We start from the raw sequence: 18,931 nt of genomic DNA on the forward strand, positions 1-18,931 counted from the left end.
AGGACGTGTAGAAATGACTTGTATCCTCTGTAAAATGCATGCACATTCATTAGCTTAGGAGAAGTGGATTCAGTGTCAAAGCTCCCCTCCATCCTTTTCCTTTATCTCTCAAGAACTTATTTGGTCTTTACAGATAACCCTCTTCTCACCAGGGAGATGGTCACTGACAGAAACGTGTGGATGTTCACAGTGAGGGTTCTGATGAAGAAACACCTGGGTCCGTATAGTGCTTTCCTGTTGCCGCTGTGGCAAATTACCACAAACTTAGTGGCTTAACACATTTTTAAAAAAATTCTTACATCCTGTAGACCGGAACAGTGACATGGGTCTCATTGGGCTGAAATGAAGTTTGGCGGGGTGCATTAATTTCTGGAGGATCTCAGGGAGACGCTGCTGCCTTGCCTTTTCCATCTTCTAGAGGCCACACCTCTCCCTGGTGTATGCCCTCATCCCCCACCTTCACAGCCCACAGGGGAAGGTTGGGTTCTTCCCACAGAGTGTCACTCTGACTTCTGTTCTGAATATACCTTTTCAGGATCACTCTGGTAGTCCGGGATGATCTCCCTATTTTAAGGTCAGCTGATTGCCAACCTTAATTCCACTGACAATTCCCGTTGCCATGCCATCTCCCATATACGTAGGTTCCAGATCTTAGGATGTAGGCATCTTTGCGGGGTGATTATTGTACCCGCTGCAGTCACATCCTGACGTCAGACTAGGATCAGCATCCTGGCTCCAGCTCTTAGAATTTGTCCCCAGGATTATACCTTTTAAAGCGTCAGTTTCCTTACTTTTAATGTGGGGATAACCACCCTAGCTTTGCTTATTTGTTGTCAGAAAGTAATGGGGTAATATAAGTGAAGTGTTTAGTGTAGAACTTAACATACAAGATAGTCAATGAATATTAGTCACACTGTTATTGATAATAAACACAGCTAGAGGATGAAGATACAAGAAAAACATCCCTAACTTTCTGCAGTTGAGATGGGCAAGTTCAGGAAGCCTAAGAAGGCGGTCCTGGTCCTGGCCAGATGCCACTCCGGCTGCAAAAAACATCGTGAGGAACATTGATAATGGCACCTCAGACCGTCCCTACAGCCATGCTCTGGTGGCTGGAATTAACCACTCTCCCTGCAAGGTGACAGCTGCCCTGGGCCAGAAGAAAATGGCCAAGAGGTCAAAGATCAAGTCTTTTGTGACAGTTTATAACTACAGTCACTTCATGCTCACAAGGTGCTCTGTGTATATCCCGTTGGACAGAACAGAGACTCTGTTCTTAAACACACGGCCTGAGGAGAGGCCAAGGTCAAGTTCAAGGACAGATGCGAGACCATCAAGGACAGATGGTTCCAGAAGCTGCGGTTTTAGACTCTTGTTTTGATCATTAAAAATACCAAAAAAAAAAAAAAAAAAAAAAAAAAAAAAAAAAAAAAAAGGAAAAGAGAAGGGAAGGGAATAGAAGAGAAAAAAAAAAAAAAAACAAGAGAAAAGCAAAGCAAAGAAGAGAAGAGAAAAGAAAAGAAAAATATCCTTAAGGATATACACGTTTTTAGCTATCTCTCTTAAATTTTTGTAATTTTCTAATTAGCTACAAATAGGGTAAAGGTATCTGGGGAATGCCTGAATGTAATTTTGAGGGGTATGTGATGAGCATGTTTTTTGCAGTTTAGTCCCATAGATAAAATGGATAATGATAAAAACACTGGGGTATTTAGCAATATTTCTATTACCGCAGAGCTCAACAGCGTGGATGGGCCCATGGAATGCTAATCACTGTCCGGACAGACCCTGTGGACATTTCAAGGATGCCAACGCCACGGTGGCATCTGTCACGGAAACAGATGCTATTTGCATCTGTTTCCTGTGACAGTCATTGAAGATGGCAGAGGAGAAAAAATTCATACAGGCCCGCTCAAACATTCAAAAACATATTTGGCTTGTCAGTCCGCTTTTTTAAAAATTATTGTGAGAGAGGAGATTTATAGGAAACACAAATTTTAAGCAACCAAGAAATATGTTTTTTTTCTGAATTTACCTGTGAATACATATATTGCGTCTACTGTGTAATCACTTGCTCTCAGTGAATTCTAAAAGACAGTATTTTTAAGCAAAAGGAAAAGGGAAAGGAAATGATAGTTCTTTCACTTTAAAACGTACATTAGAGTTATTGACCAAATTTACCATTTATTGTGTATTTGCAAATCAGTTTCTGTAAGATATGTTTACATAGAATAATATTGTACCTTCCATTTTTAAAGTCCATTTTTTTTTCCTAATGGCCTTGGTAACTTAGCTCCAACCCCATAGGAATTTTTTTTGCTAATATTTTTATTTTATTTATTTATTTATTTATTATTTATTATTTATTTATTTATTATTTATTTATTTATTTTGAGAGAGGGCGCACAAGTGGGGGGAGGGGCAGAGAGAGAAGGAGAGAGAGAATCCCAAGCAGGCTCTGCACCATCAACGCAGAGCCCGACACGGGGCCCCAACCCACCAACCGTGACATCACAACCTGAGCTGAGATCAAAAGTCAGATGCTTAACTGACTGAGCCACCCAGCCAGCCCCCTGGCCACCACCTTTTTTTTTTTTTTTTTTGGTTAATTTTAGGAATTTTTAAGTCGAATCAAAGATAGTTTGCTTCTCAAGCATCTGAGAAAATCCTAAGTTTGATTTTCCCAGGGGTTCTCGCTAAGTGATTTTTATCAGTCCTGGGTACAAGCTAGACTGCAATAGTAATTTATTTTTTTTAATTTCACCCAGTCCAGCTATTCTATATGTAAAAATAACCATAGGACACCTTTAATGTTGGGGCATTATGACAACAACAGATAAGAAAATGGCTGCATATGGAGTAAGAACTTTTTAATTGAGTTAAACATAATTTTATACAATAGCTATGAAGAGGGTATAGCAGATTTTGTTGTGAGGCATTTGTTGATAAATCAATTATTTTCCTTTTAATTTGATGGAGCTCATCGCTACTGAACCAGCTCTCCTAAATATGCAGTGTATGCCAGAAGGTAACTTTCTTGTAACGTTCTGTCTGCACATTATACATACTGAAAACAGTCTCTACATCTCGTGTTTGATTCAATATCCTTTTAATCATCTTTAAGATGGCTATTGCTGTCAATATGATTTGCAAGAATGATTCCTCTTGATTATATTTAGCTCTGGTAATGGCATCTACATCAGTTTGCATAACATTTTGGTTTCTCTAAGAATAGTCTGGGCTTCTCTGGAGATAGTAAATCCATGATGGCTACCCAAACAGAAAATAGCTTACATCTCTAAGCAGGGAAAAAGGAAAGATAACATGTAAGTAAATTCCTGTGGAAGATTTTTTAAATTTCCTACAGCAACCTGTGGTTGCTCACAGGTCTATTTTCCCATTTCACTTCTTACCAGAAGAGTCAGACTGTGCTGTTCGGTCTAAAGATGTCCCTGAAAAACATGACATTAGTTCGGAGACTAAACACATAGATTAACATGCAGGCAAAGCTCTTTTTTCTTTCTTTCTTTCTTTTTCTTTTAAATTTGCAATGCAAAGTCTCAAACAAATGTAATCCAAACTGATTTTAAAAATATAAACCTATAAGTACAGTTTAATACTTCAATCAAAACTCAGCTGGAACTCTTAATTAGAAAATAGTAAATTGGGGTACCTGGGTGGCTCAGTCGGTTAAGTGTCTGACTTTGGCTCAGGTCACGATCTCACAGTTTGTGAGTTCGAGCCCCGCATCAGGCTCTGTGCTGACAGTTCAGAGCCTGGTGCCCGCTTTGGATTCTGTGTCTCTTTCTCTCTCTGCCCCTCCCCCACTTGTACTCTGTCTCTCTCTGTCTCTCAAAAATAAATATATGTTAAAAAAATTAAAAAAAGAAAAGAGCAAATTGTTCCATATTTAATATGAATGGATAAATGTATTCTTCCACTTTTTCCTCCTCCTAGAATTATATACATATATGTGACACAATTGAATTATAAAAGACATAAAAGTATATGAAAATATGCTTACCCATTAATTAGAGCCCTCAAGTCTTATATAATCATTTATATATTCAGATTATCTAGTTTTGAAACAAAATATAAAGTTAGTGATTAAAAGAATTACTTTAGAGAGAGCACAAGATTGTCCCGTCAAGAATATCTTAGTTCTACTTGGATTTGGAAGTGTTAAAATATGAACCTTATATATGAATGCAGCACAAATATGAATGTAAAAGGTTGCTCTATTGGAGGTATAATATAATTCAACACACATAAATAGTAATTATTATTTTTATTTTTTATCAAATTTCCCATTCCTTTTTTTAAAAAAAAGTTTGGATTGCTTGAAATTTTCATTACAGTAAAAATGAATACAAATATTTCACTTTATATGCAGAATAATTTATGGTAACTTTAAAAAAGTTAGGATGTCTCATTATACAACACATCACTTTGCCCTAATATGTGAAGTTCATTAAACCTTCAAAAAATTTTACCAAGTATGAGATCATTACAATCAATAATAAGTAAAATAAGCCACAACCAAATGTTTTGAAATACAGATAAAGTTAATCAAGAGGGTATTTTTCAGATTAATATGGAGTAGAGAGGATCTCCTGAATTATCAGCAAAAATCATACATTAAGGAGGTTTCAAAGTTACATGTTAATTTCCCAAGATATGACAGCTATCATTCAGACAAGATACAGTTTAATACAAAGACACACACATGTCAAACTTAAAAATTACTATACTCAAAAGACACAACAGAATTAAAAGGAAACCTATAGAATGGAAGAAAAGTTTTGCAAACCACATATCTGCTAAGGGGTGAATCTAGAAAATATAGAGAACTCCTTCAACTCACTATCAACAAAAAAGAAGTAACCCAATTTAAAAATGGGCAAACGACTTGAACATATATCCAACGATCATATACAAATGGCCAATAGATTTATGAAAAGATGCTCAATATCCTTAATCATCAGGGAAACAGAAATCAAAACCACAATGAGATGTCACCTCAGACCCAATAGAAAGGCTAGTATCAGTAAAATAGAAAATAGTAAGTATTGGCAAGGATGTGGAGAAAGGAACACTCGTGCACTGTTGGTGGGAATGTAAAATTGTGCAACCACTATGGAAAACAGTGTGAAGGTTGCTAAAAAAATTAAAAATAGAATTAGCATATTTATTGGTCTGCTCAACCTGCCATAACAAAATGCCACAGACTGGGTGGCTTAACAGAAATCTTTCACACAAATCTGGAGGCTCAGAAACCCAAGATCAGGGGGCCAGCTGACTTGCAGACGATTACCTTCTTGCTACATCCTTAAATGGCTTTCCTTTTGTGTTGGTGCAAAGAGATAGAGACTGGGGAGGGCAAGCTGTTTAATGGGTATAGACATGGTTTTGCAAGATGAAAGAGTTCTGGAGAGCTGCTGCACGATAATGTACATAAATTTAGTGCTAATTAACAATACACTTAGAAATGGTTAAGATGATAACTTTTATGCAATGTGTTCTATGCCATAATTAAAAATTAAAAAAACGATAATTATACAAAGTATTAAGTAAAAATATCTATAAGTAATCAAAGCAAATATTCAGTTACATAATATTTCCCCAAATATTTTCATCTAAATTCCTTGCCATTTTTCCGATAATCTTTTTGAGATTTATTTTTAGCATTTTGATCTGGATCACTAAGTTATATAATCTGTAAGAATATTAATACAAAATGTATTTTTAAATGAATGATTTTTAAATAGCATTTCTATTTTAATGTTATAAGTCAGATTTTCCTAGATGTAAGGAAATTTTTAAGTTAAAATTTTTTTAAAATTTTAACAAAAGGTTGTAATACATGGAAATTCAATATCGTTTACTATCAGGCCAATTTAATCTAATTAAGTACTATTAGTATGTAACTCTTCTATGTATCACACCAAGATGTTTTCACTCTTTTAGGAGATAAAGTAAATAAAATGTATTAATAATCTTATAGAAGCAAAAACAATTGTTACTCTCTCCAGTTGTACAGATGCTTCTTTTGACTTGGGGAAGCAGGGGGGGGAAGGCAGTGAGCGCATGCTTCTGTTAGTGAAGTGTTGTTCTGAAGATAGGCACATTCGGAGAACGGAGATCTTTGGGGGCATATGCAACAGGAAGTCCGTTTCCTTGAGATTTTGGAAATTGCGTTGACAAATCAGTGCCGGCCCTTCTGTGCCACCCTCTCTAAGGTCTCCCCGTTATCCAGAGTGGGGGCGCAGGTGAATCCGGGTCAGATTCAAATGAAGGAGAAGGAGCCAGGAAGCTCATTGGGATACGGAGTCTGTCTTCCCCGAAGGGAATTGCGAGCCTCCTGCGGTCACCTGGCGCTCTTCCTCCGCGCCGGCCGCTGGGGACCTTAGGACCTCCCGCGCGGTGGGCGGGACGCCCCGGCCGCAGTTCTCCCCTCGCCCGGCGCCGCGGGAGGCGCCTTCCGCCCGGGAGTGGCAGCCCTCCAGCTGCGCACGCTGGACACATGCCCCCAAGGGCCAACCCCGCTCGCCTTCCGCTGCCGGTGGCGTCCGCCCGCTGCGCTCACTAGGCGCCCCCTGGGAGGACTCGGCTTCCCCGGTGCCGCGGCAGGCGCACCCCCCCCCCCCCCGAACCAGGGAGGATCTCTGCTCACCCGGAGCCGCGGGATGCGCCCCCCTGGAAGGAACCCGCTTCCTCGGGGCCCCGGGATGCGCCCCTCGTGGGAGGACCCCGCTCGCCCAGGCCACAGCCCCTGTGCCCCAGCCTCCGGCCTCGCTCGTCTCTGCCCCGCAGACCGCGTGGAGGCCGCCGCGGGCACCGGACGCGCAGAGGCCTTGGGCGCTGGGCTCCCCTCGCTCGCAGCGGCGGACGCCGGGCTCTGCGTGGCCAGCGTTTGGTCTCCGGAGGCCGGACGTGCGGGTCGGGCACGGGGTTCCGCTCCGCCAAGGGCGCCCTTCTCCGCCCGCCTCGCAGAGGGCGGCGCCGGGTCCGGCCGTGGGGCTTGCGACGATCGGGTTCCCAAAGGACCCGGGTCTCGCCTCCCTTGTCAGAGCCCACCGGGCACCCCGAGCCTCCGCGCAGGAAGCGGGGTCCCAGCGCCTTCCCCGGCTGCCCGGGCCCCGCCAGAGGCCTGGGCGCGTCGGCATCCCCCGCTGGGTCCCTGTCCTCCCCTCGTTCCGACTGTGCAGCAGGGATGCGACCGGGAGACTCTGGCTCCGATAGCCTGTTCTGGCTACAAGTGGTGATTTCTCTAGTCTCTGGCCGCTCGGAAAGCCACCCAAATCATGGACGGGTCCATGGGACCGTCGGCCTTCCCCGTTCGGGGATGAAGCCCTCCCCCGGTCCCCAAAGCATTTGGGGGGAGCGCTAAGTTTGGAAGACACGAAACCAAAGGGGAATGCAGGATGCAGGTGTCAACAAAACAAATGACTGTGCCGCTGACTTCTTGGGAATTTTCACCGCAAGCCTGTTTATTTACAAAACATGAGTGGCGCTCGGTTACCGACGCTTTCCTAAAGCCTTTTCCCACTAGGCTGTCCTCCCCCCTTCCGACGTGTCTATGATCTTTCCCGATCTTTCCGGGTTCATTCACTACAAAGAATACACACACAGCCACTGTTGCTAGTTGCCAAAGTTTCCATCCCTCTGTGGAGAGGTCTTTCCGCGCGGTCCGCTCGGACTCTCGGGGCGCTCGGGGCGCAGCCGGACGCGGGGGAAGAGGCTCGCGCGGCGGCCCCGCAGGTGTCCCGCCGGGCGCTCCCGGCGGGTAGGAGGCGGCGTCGGGGAGCCGCTGGGGTCTCCCAGCGCCCCCGCGGACCGGCCCCACCGCACGCACGCGGGCGCGCGGGCGCGCAGCACGCACGCACACGCACGCACGCGCGCGCGCGCGCAGCACGCACACCCGCGCCCCCGCGTCCCGCGTGTTTCCCGGGCGCGGCCGCTAGAGGGAGGGCCGCCGGGCCGGCGCGCGAGATGGAGCGACCATGGAGCTGCTCTCCGGTGGGGTGTGCGTCTTCCACACACGGCTTTCAGGGGAAGCCGCCCCGGTGAGGCTGGCAGTGCACGAGCGGCGGAGGGCGCGGGCCTTCCTGGCCCTTCCGGCCCACGGTTCTCTGGGCTCGGGGCCCCTGTTGCTGTCCCCCCTTCTTCGGTGCGCGGCACCCTGCAGGTGCCCAGGTGCCCGGGACGGAGCCCGGCAGCCCGTGTGCGCAGCGGCTCATTTCTCCTCTTCCTGAAGGGCAGTCTAGGAAGGGGCCGCCGAGACCCGCTTCTCGTGTTCGGAATTTCTGTCCACCTCCGCTTAATCTTCCCGTATACTCTGAAAAATATGCTTGATGTATCATTGTTCTGGCAAAAAACGTAAAACTAAGTTGGGGACAGAATCAGGTATTTAACACGGGATGAGGCTATAGACTCCTTTCCCCCCACCCGCCCCCGCCCGTGATATGTCTGAGTTTGCATGTAATTCTTGACCACCAACCTGGAAATAGTTACCCAAACCTTAGAAACTGCCATTTGGAGTAGCGCATCGCTCTACATCTGCCTCCTTGTGCAGAGGCTCCTAGTGGGTGTGTAAGCCCAGAAATCACCTCGGAAAGAGTGAGGAGAGTTGGGACGCACGAAACAGTTCTACCCGGTCGGACTCTGGATCAGGGAGTCGGCACGTAGGGTTAAGGGGAGATTTGAGATGGTCTCGGTTGCAGTTTCGAGATTGGAAATCTAATCCCGTTCACCTAACAGGCGTCTCGGTGGATTTCGACGAACTTTGCGAAATGAATCGGGAGGATGACTCAGACCGGAGCGAGAGAGGAGCGTGGTTTCGCTGAAGCCCGGGTTCGGAGCGCCTCGGTGACCCAGCGCTGGGCGCGCGCGCGCAGAGCGGCCAGGAGCTCCCGGCGCAGCCCCGGCTCGGCTCGATCCGGCCGGCGGAGCGCGGGCTCTGACGCGGGGCGCGGGGGCCGGACGCCCCGCAGCGCCGCCGGCGCGCTCCCCGCCCCGGAGACGGCCGCCCCCCGCGCGCAGCACCACTCTCCTCGGAGCTCGCCGGGTGCTGACGTCCTTCCCGGCCCTTCCCTGTGTCCGTCCGCGCGCCGGAGGGGACGCACTTTGTAGCAGTTACTTTGCCTGGAGGCAGTCGCGTCTGTGGCCCGGCCCCGCGCACGCCGCCGGGATCTGCGCTGCTTTCCGTGCTGTTTGCGCCCGGCGCGCGGCAGCCTCTCCAGCGGGAGGCGCCTTTGGGATTCGCGCTCGGGGAGGGAAGCGGCGGCGCTCCCCCAGCCCGGAGCTTTTCCGGTGGACTGCGAGACCGCCGCTCACTGGGTGCGCGCGGGGATCGCTCTGGGAGCCGGGAGCGCCCTCGCCCAGATTTTGGAGAGGGCGGGGGTGTTTTCTCAGGGCTGCTGAAGACGTCCTCCCCGCCCGGCACCTGCAACTTGTTTTGGTTTCCTCGCAGTCCTGCGTGTGCGGTTCCAACATCAAAGTTTTCGGTTCCGTACCCGACAAAATCTGTGGGTCCAGACCCTCCGCCGCCCCCGCGCGGTCGCGGCCAGGCCTCCTCGTCTCGCGGTGAGCCAAGAGCGGGGCGCCCAGTGTGGCGGCGGCGGAGCCGGCGACACGGAGCTGCTGCCGGCGCTCGGGAACCCTCGGCTGGGCCACAGAGCTGGCCGGGCGCGCTCCGGAGGAGCCGGAACCTTCCGGGACGCTGCTGCCTGAACGCTGGATTTAATCCGCTCCTCTCCCGCGGAAACTCATTGAGAGAAGCGCTTGGCACGGGAGCTCTGCGGGACCCGAGTTCCCGGCGGCTCGGGATCCGGTGCCCGCTGCTGCGGAGGGAGCAGAGGCGAGGGAGCCGGCGGATGCCCCGGGAGCCCGGAGGTAGGCGAGGGGGTGGGATCCGGGTTCCAGCGCTCAGCCGGGTTTCCAGAGGGTGTCGGGCTTCATGCAGCCTAGGCTTCCCCCTCTCCCTCCTTTCCCACCGCGCCCTCCCCGGTTCGGATTGGGGCTCAGGAGCCACCAGAGTCACGGCACCCTCAAGGTGCAGTGCCTTCCAGGGCTCCTCGCTTGAATGCCTCGCTGCCTCCTTTTGATGCTGGGGGTATGGGAGCCTCCCTGGGAAGTTGGTAGCTTGCAGATCTTGAGAAGGTCCAACTTGATTTTATTCAGCTTCTTAAAGGATGTGTTTCCTGTGGGCAAGAATTATGGGAAATGAATGTCAGTGTTATAGACAACTGCAATCCAGCTCAGAAATCACCTTCATACCCCCCTCCCCCCAAAAGTTTTCCCCATGCAAGTTTTCTTAATGTCCAGATGTAGTGCATGGAGACTAGGCTGGCGTTATTATGTAAAAACTGGGAAGGGGGCTCTCCTGCTTTCAAAGTGCAAGATGTCAAGGACATTGTAGTTTCCTTTCCTTTTCCTTCCTTCCTTCCTCCCTCCCTTCCTTCCTTCCTTCCTTCATCCCTTTCCCTATGCTGTCCATGTAACAAAGCCCTGTGAGTGTAGAGAGAATAGAACACTTTTACAATCTGCAGGAATGATGAAATATTACGCTGTTTCCAACCTTGCCTGAAGTTCTTATTTAAATACCTGATCTGTTTTACTTAAAAGAGGTAATTTTGGGGTAAGGCTGAAGTAGTATCTTGGGTGCAATTCAGCGTGGTGCGATTTTGTGTATAGTGTGTGTAATCGATCCCTACAGTTGCATGTTAACTAATGATAGAGATTGCACGAGACGATACAAAGAGCCCTTGATGTTTTGGCAAACAATATTTTTGGACCGTGGGGAAATTTAAAAGTCAGTATTAAAATTTGTGCATCAAGAATTCGGATGCACAGATGAAACCAGAGAGGTAAGTTAACTTTAAGACGGTGGTTTATTGAAAATCAGTGCCTGGGATTTCATGTCGACGTACTGTAATCGGTGAAATAAATGAAACAGTATTCCCAGCTTGCAATACTCATCTGTAGAAAGACTGTTGTTGCCTTTCCTTTCTGATCTCGTTTGTGGGAACAGAATGGTGTGGGATGGGTATATTTACTTCCTCACACATGGATGCTGTATATTCCAGGATGCACTGTAAATCAGAAAGAGGCAAGGTCCAGGGTCTAGCCTCAGACCACACCGCCATCTCCCATCTACAGGGTCCAGGGTCCAGCCTCAGTCCACACCGCCATCTCCCATCTACAGGGTCCAGGGTCCAGCCTCAGTCCACACCGCCATCTCCCATCTACAGGGTCCAGGGTCCAGCCTCAGTCCACACCGCCATCTCCCATCTACAGGGTCCAGGGTCCAGCCTCAGTCCACACCGCCATCTCCCATCTACAGGGTCCAGGGTCCAGCCTCAGTCCACACCGCCATCTCCCATCTACAGGGTCCAGGGTCCAGCCTCAGTCCACACCGCCATCTCCCATCTACAGGGTCCAGGGTCCAGCCTCAGTCCACACCGCCATCTCCCATCTACAGGGTCCAGGGTCCAGCCTCAGTCCACACCGCCATCTCCCATCTACAGGGTCCAGGGTCCAGCCTCAGTCCACACCGCCATCTCCCATCTACAGGGTCCAGGGTCCAGCCTCAGTCCACACCGCCATCTCCCATCTACGAGGTCCGCGGTCCAGCCTCAGTCCACACTGCCATCTCCCATCTACAGGGTCCAGGGTCCAGGGTTCAGCCTCAGTCCACACCGCCATCTCCCACCTACAAGTTATCCCTGCTATAAGCTGTTCCCGGTAGGGCCTTCTTCTCCTGCTCCTGTACACTTGTAGCTTCTGATGGGAACCTAACCCTCCTCCGTGCACTAGGCTGTCACTCCTGTGTTCTTTCTCACAGGGTGGTGCTGAGTTGGGGTTGCGCTGAATCGGAATGTTCATGCCCAGCAGTAAATGTTGTGCAGGTGTTGGTTACTCATTACTCAGCAAGCCTCTGTGCTGAGCCAGGTGTGTAGGGGAGAATACGGTGGCAGTGGGGAGATGGTAATACTGAGCTGGGGACAGGGGCTGTACTTGAGTAGAATGGGGCAGTGCAGAGGGGAAGGAATAAAGCTAAATCTGAGTGGTGTGTGTGTGTGTGTGTGTGATTAGAGGATGGATTATCAGCAAATCAGCCTTATTGTAGATCTGCACGAGCAGGTTTATGTCAAAGGTCAGACTCCTTGCTTGATACTTGATAAATGCTTTAAAGAGAATTGGGAATCCCAAGAACGTAAACAGCTCTCCACTGTGGTTACTGGCTTCCAAATAAACTCTTCACTCTCAGGGTCTAAAACAGTTTTTCTCTAATTTTAGTGCCTAAATGCATGAAAATGGAGATTTATGACCCCAAACACATGAGAAAGTTGTTCAAGAGGATCCAGTTAATTGCATGTTTAACACCATGGGTGATTCCAGTTCTCCTAGTTCAAGAATTAGTTTGTGAAATATACAGGCTTAGTGTTCATGAACTTGCTTTTAGGGAGGGTATCATACCTGCCTGGTAAGCTGAAAATTTTTCCTAGTATTTGTCATCTTCTTGAAGTTTCCTTATTTTCCATGATCAATGCCATTATTGTCAACGTCTGTCCTGTGATGAGATGGCTATTCTCAAAGACCAAACTTGTGTCATTTGTAGATTTGAAATTATGGATGGTGGCCCTTGGAGATTCAAACCACTGAGGTGATAGAAATGCTTCAGGATTATTGAGATTTTATGGTTTTAAAAAACTCAGTGTGCTGATCGTTTGGCTCAGTAAACTTTATCTCTTGGTCACTGGAGGTGGAGGGAGGACACGTGTTAAAATGTTAATCTTTTTATTTCATATATTTACAGATATATTTTTGCTAATAGGGCAAAGTAATTCAGGTAGCTTACATGAAATTAGAAAAAGAGAAAGTAAACTTAAAAATCCCTACAGTCAGTTTTGTCTCCTCTCTCCATTTCCATTAATAAAACCTCACGAAGGTGATGGAACAGCAAAGGAAAGGTTTGGTGAACTACTGAACCCATGAAAAGATGGGCCATTTCTTTCAGATCTTTTTTGCAAGTGGCATTTCCATGAAATTCTTCATTTTTCCCACTCTTCCCAAACAAAGCAAGCTGGTCATTCTTTGGCATGGTCTTCAATGTGTGTGGTGTTCATTGGTGTTTTGGTAGCAAGGTTCCCATTCCTGTGTTTTATTGTGTTTTCTATACAATGTTGCCCGTGCAGAACATGTTTTCCCATTAATGAGCATTTAGCGCTCTCTCTACGAACAGTCTGCACCGTAAAAGCACAGCATCCCATATTGATAAAGGAAGAGGATATTGTATTTGCTTATTTTCCTTAAAAAATCACTTTCATTCAATTGTGTACGTATGTTGGTTGTCTACTACTTTAAATTATGTGCCTGTTGAAAGTTTTTAAAAATACGGCTTGCATGTTTAATAAAATATGTCCTCTCAAGTGATTTATGGCACAGATTAATATGAATTACATGTTAATTTTTGAGTTGAGTTTTATTTTTGTTTTTTGTTGAAACTCCAACAGCCTTTTTTAGATATTCGGTTGATGACACCGTAAGAAGTGGGAAACCTGGGAAGGAGATCACAAAATTAGTTTAATCTTAGCAAGACAACCTTAACATAAGAGAGGTATGTGTTGCTTCATATGAGCCCCAAATCACAGATGTTATGATTGGTAGAGGTTGGTAGAAATGCAGTTCCACATGCTCCAGGATTCCAGCCACGTGTTTAAGATTTTTGTAAAATAATGGCATCACTGAGAGCAAAGACAGTTGATTTCTACGTTAAAAAAAAAAATGTAGGATTTGACTTAGAAGTTCTGGAAGCTTCTTTTTCTATTACATAGCCCCTCTCCCCAAGGGGTGAGAGAGAGAATTGCCCACATGGTGGCGCTATTGTGATGAATAATATTTTACCTAATTCTACCCTGGAACCGTCTTTAGGTACCAATGGAAACATTGGACTTTTCTCTAGCGATAAATTTTCTGACACTGTTTTCCTAGTAATATGCAATTTATTAGGTCTTAGTGCCCGTTGTCGCCAAGGACAGCCTTTTAGAAAAAGATTTCCCAGTCTGTTTCCAAGAAAACCTAGAAGCCATGACTCCTATATTTTCCCACTGTCCTCTGTATTCTTATATAAATGACTTCATATCTATCTATAATGGAAGATATTATCTCTTGAAGTGATTTCACAGATACTATATATTTTTTCATCAACTACGATGTTCTATATATTCTCATCTCTGTTTTACATTCCTAAAATGAGAATGGCTTGTCTTCCACATATACCACCTCTGTTTACCTTAAATTCATCTCTGCTAATGTGAAAAAAATCCATTCACAGTCAGTGATGTAATGGACTCCTTAACAAGTCACTTGCATTTTAATAGAGGACCACTAGAAGAAGCCAAATCCTAACACATGTTTGTAGGGGGAGTTTTCAGGTCTTTAGACAAAAAATCCCACCAGTTAACAGCTTCGCCAACCGCATTCGTGGGTATAGGAGGCCAGCTCTGCCACCTGGTTGGGGTCTGCGGGTATCGGTGATCTCACTTCTGGAGTGCCAGGGCCCATGGAAGACTGAGCATGTGACTGAGTGCATGACTGAGTACTTAGTACATGACTGAGATCTGGACAGGGGAATAGAATGTTATACTCATAACTCCAGGGAACAGGAGATTGAATCCCGGGACCAGGGGCACGTTAGAAAGGTAGACTGCACACCAGTGCCTGTCTTTCTTGGTTTGCCATCGGCCAGGTGTGTGAGAGGGGCCACAACTGAAGACACAGCTGTGGAAGAAAAAACAAGTCCAAGGCGCAAGAGAGGTCACAGCGCCCGGGGCCCGGGGCCCAGTCATACGGTCTTTGGAAGGAGAGGGAGGACGTTTGCCTATGTCATGCATTTCTTCTTTTGCAAGACATGTGAGAAATTGTTTCAGAGGATGACAACTAAACGTTTGATTCCTGGTGAAAAGAAATTCTTTATTTCTTTCTTTAATTCTTAAAACCATAACATATTGTCTTCTAAGAATTACATTTCCTTGTTTCTGTATAGAGCAAAATGGCTGTGGTCAGTAACACTCTTTAAAATGTCTTACAACTTATGTAAGAACAGTGAGGTTTTTCTGGACTGCATCCTAGGGTGAAACAGAAAAACTGGCTTCTGTTTTAAAGATGAATAAAACATTAGAAATGATTTATGTGACCTTAGATGTTTTCTAACTTTCCTACTGTTTTTATTTGTGAATTAGTCCTTAAATCCCCACTTCTTTTCAGTGCTGAATTTTTTCCATGAGTAGGAAGAGAAAGGAACTAAACCTGTCAGTTTTGACTTAAGATAATTAACTAAGAATCATGTAAAAAAAAGCTCTCAGAGTTATTTTCTTGTATTGTTTTTCTTCTTACATGTTTCAGATACCAATAAACAAATCCTATATATGTAATGTGTTTCAGAAATACATGGATAGGGGCACCTGGGTGGCTCAGCCGGTTAAGCACTCGACTTAGGCTCAGGTCACGACCTCACGGCTCATGGGTTCAAGCCCTGCATCGGGCTCTGTGCTGATAGCTCAGAGCCTGGAGCCTGCTTCAGATTCTGTGTCTCCCTCTCTCTCTGCCCCACCCCCGCTCATGCTCGATCTCTCTCTCTCTCTCAAAAATAAATAAATGCTATAAATAAAATAAATAAATAAAATAAATAAAAGCTATAAAATAAATAAATAAAAAAATAAAAGCTATAAAAAAGAAATACATATATAGTATATATCAGAATATATACATATTAAAATTTTTCTATTGAACTTTTCATTCCAATTGCCATATTTTTCCCTTTTCACGTTGAAGTCCTTTCTCCACTACCAAGGACAGACTTTTCTGAGAAATTATATAATCGATTATTAATTAATCTAATGGTTTGATTCAAGATTCCTTTTTAAGAGTATTTTTAAAAGGATAATTAACAATTAGATAGGTATAAGTTAAAAGTCCATAAGGTCCTGGTTCGTATTTTCCCTCTCAGCTGATGCACAGAGGCCAAATCTATTCAATTATTTGTACTGTGCCTTCTGATAGTTTTCAATATATTTAGAAGAGTAAAGATTATTTGTGTTCACCAGTATTGTGATTTAATCCCTTGATGGAACAATGCAATCTAATTACTGTATTTTAAAACAGTCCTTTACTGCTTGAAATGGTATTACTATTTTAAAAATAATTTTGTAACATTAACAAAGTATATATTATTCAGAACAATTTTTAGGTAATGCAGTATGTATTACATTAAGATCTGCATAACAGTTTGTGTTCCTTCACATGGGTTTGTAAATGTTAAACAAAATTTAAAATTATTAAAAAGGTCTTTAAAATATTTTTTAAGTTTATTTATTTTGAAACAGACAGGACAAGTGGGGAAGGGCAGAGAGAGAGAGAGAGAGAGAGAGAGAGAGAGAGGAGGGAGAGAATCCCAAGCAGGTTCTGTGCTGTCATCTCAGAGCCTGACGTGGGGCTTGAACTCATGAAACCTTGAGATCGTGACCTGAGCTGAAACCAAGAGTCGGCCTCTCAATCAACTGAGCCACCCAGGCGACCCTAAAAGGGTCTTTTAGATGTGAAAGTGTTATAAAGTTGAGTTGATATCATTATTTGCACTATATTTTATACAGTTTAAAGTGCTATAGATGCTGAATCCTGAAAAATTAATACAATTGAAAAAATAACTTATTATCATACTACGACTAACTTATACATTAGCTGTGACTTTACAATAAACCTGAGATGTAATACTCCATTTTTTTCAGGTGTTACACTGTTTTGTCTAAGAAATATTATGCTGGCTCCTTAAGAATATTATGGTAAACTTTTAGGACACAAGTAATTATATTCTTCTTGATCACTGTGTGACAATGTGAGGGAATATAATTTGATTCTATATTTTAGTATCTGGAGGTATAAAAATAATACCCTGTGCAGATATGTACCACACACACACACACACACACACACACACACACACACACACACAATTTCTAAAGAATGCCCACAGTCACCAAACTTCCCAGTTACTCACAATCTAAAACATATCGTGTGTACTTAGCTCGAGAAATTGGTTTTCTGTTGGCATTTGGAACCCATCTGGCCACGACATCCTGATGATATTTGGCATGTGTGAAGGAATTACAAATTCACTTGTAAACATTCTGTTTCCAAAAATAGCAGATTAAATTTGGTAAAAACGCAGTGAGTCTGCATTAATTGTGAACATATTCTTAGGAAGGAGCATATTAATTAGCAAAAATGGTGGAGGGGAGGAGAGCAGTAACACTTTGACTCATCTTTCTAGTGGGGAAAAAATGACTATATGCTTAGGAATACATCCGATGAAAGAATAATTGCGCTAGGCAGACATTTAACAAATTAATAAAAAGTTGGCCAATGAGGACTTATGAGCTTTAACCTGATTAAAAATTACGGCATTCCAGTATTTGTAAAATAAATATTATGTATAACTTTTACATTAAATACTATTCTTCTAGAAAGCTATATTTTTCTGCATGATGAGTAGTCAAAAAAGCCTTTTAGAAATTAAAAAAAATATGTAATATCTTTATCTTCATAAGATAACTATGCTTAGATTAAAAAAAATAAATAATACAGATTAGCAAAAATAACAATGAATTATGTAGCAGTTTATTTTGTGCCTGTTGTTATTTCAAGAACTTTACATTTACTAACTCCTTTAAGGCTTCTGACTTCATAATCTTATTGTTTTCCCAATTTATCAATGAGAAAATGCATGCTCAGGAAAGTGAAGACCTTTGACCAAAGACACCCAAGAAGAGAGAGAATTTGAATCAAGACCCCAGGTTCTATGTTCTTGAATCCTGCGCTCTGAGGGCTCTTGACAGTTTCCCACATACGGCCAGCCACAGTTTTACTGCTTCTAGTGGACTTTGTTAAGTTCACATCTAGCAGATTGTGACTGCTCATTGGCAGCAGCAGTTTTCCTTTGAAAATGTTCTATTTGGATACATTTTTACACTTCTTATGTTAACAAACGAGAAAATGCTGCCCTTCCTTACAAGTCTGTGTTTTGTGTTTTTCGAAGTTAACATTGTATGACTACTTTTTTTTTTCCTTCATGTGCTTTATGAAGGAAATTCTTATTTTCAGCATTTAAGGAACATGGGATGTTGGGTTCAATATCACCATATGTGGGCGCCTTGTTTGTAAGGTAGAAACAGCTTTTTCCGAAAAGAAAGTTTTACCTGCATCGTGTTAACAGAGTATGTTTACGATCCTTTATTGTTTTCCCGTATTTAATTTTTACCTTCATTCCAAACTCTGTTGAGCTCCTGTTTTACGAAGTGCACTCCAAGGTCTTTTTCCCGATTTTGCAGTCATCACGTTAATCATGTTCTTTTTATGTGGGTTCATCCAGCTGGGGCTACTGGAGGGCGAACACCGTTCAGCACACCAGGGGTCCCGGGGGGATCATCTCCCCTGGACCTTTTCTCGGTCAGTACAAACAACAGTGGTTAATGGTAGAAGGTTGGTTGGGCTCCTGGGCTCTGATGTTTAGTTGCTCTTGAAACTGGACATTTTTTCTTAAAGCTTTTATGCCAGTTTCCTCAGTGCTAGGACCTCATGAGTATTGCAAGGCTTTAATGAGATGATTCAAGAAACACGTTTATGGCCATGCTTGACACACAGCTCGGGCTGCTGAAAGGCAAACATGTACAACTAGTGTCTGGGAGGAAACAGTAGAAAAGTATATCAGATATGTATCAGTATATGTGTGTATATATATATATATATATATATATATATATATATATATATATATATAGTTTGTGTGTATACAGATACTGTCTTCTAGAATAAAAGTGATTGTCATGATCCCAAAAGGGAAAACATGTATTTTTATATACTTAAGTGAAAG

At 44.2% G+C, this 18,931-nt stretch overlaps 1 pseudogene; it reads left to right on the plus strand.

Moving 5' to 3' along the window:
* The first annotated feature begins 984 nt into the window (after positions 1–984).
* On the plus strand, positions 985–1,443 carry LOC101088111 (annotated as a pseudogene).
* The last annotated feature ends 17,488 nt before the right edge of the window (positions 1,444–18,931 follow it).

This window comes from Felis catus, chromosome D2 (genome assembly GCF_018350175.1).
Source record: "Felis catus isolate Fca126 chromosome D2, F.catus_Fca126_mat1.0, whole genome shotgun sequence".
NCBI classification, from domain to species: domain Eukaryota; kingdom Metazoa; phylum Chordata; class Mammalia; order Carnivora; family Felidae; genus Felis; species Felis catus.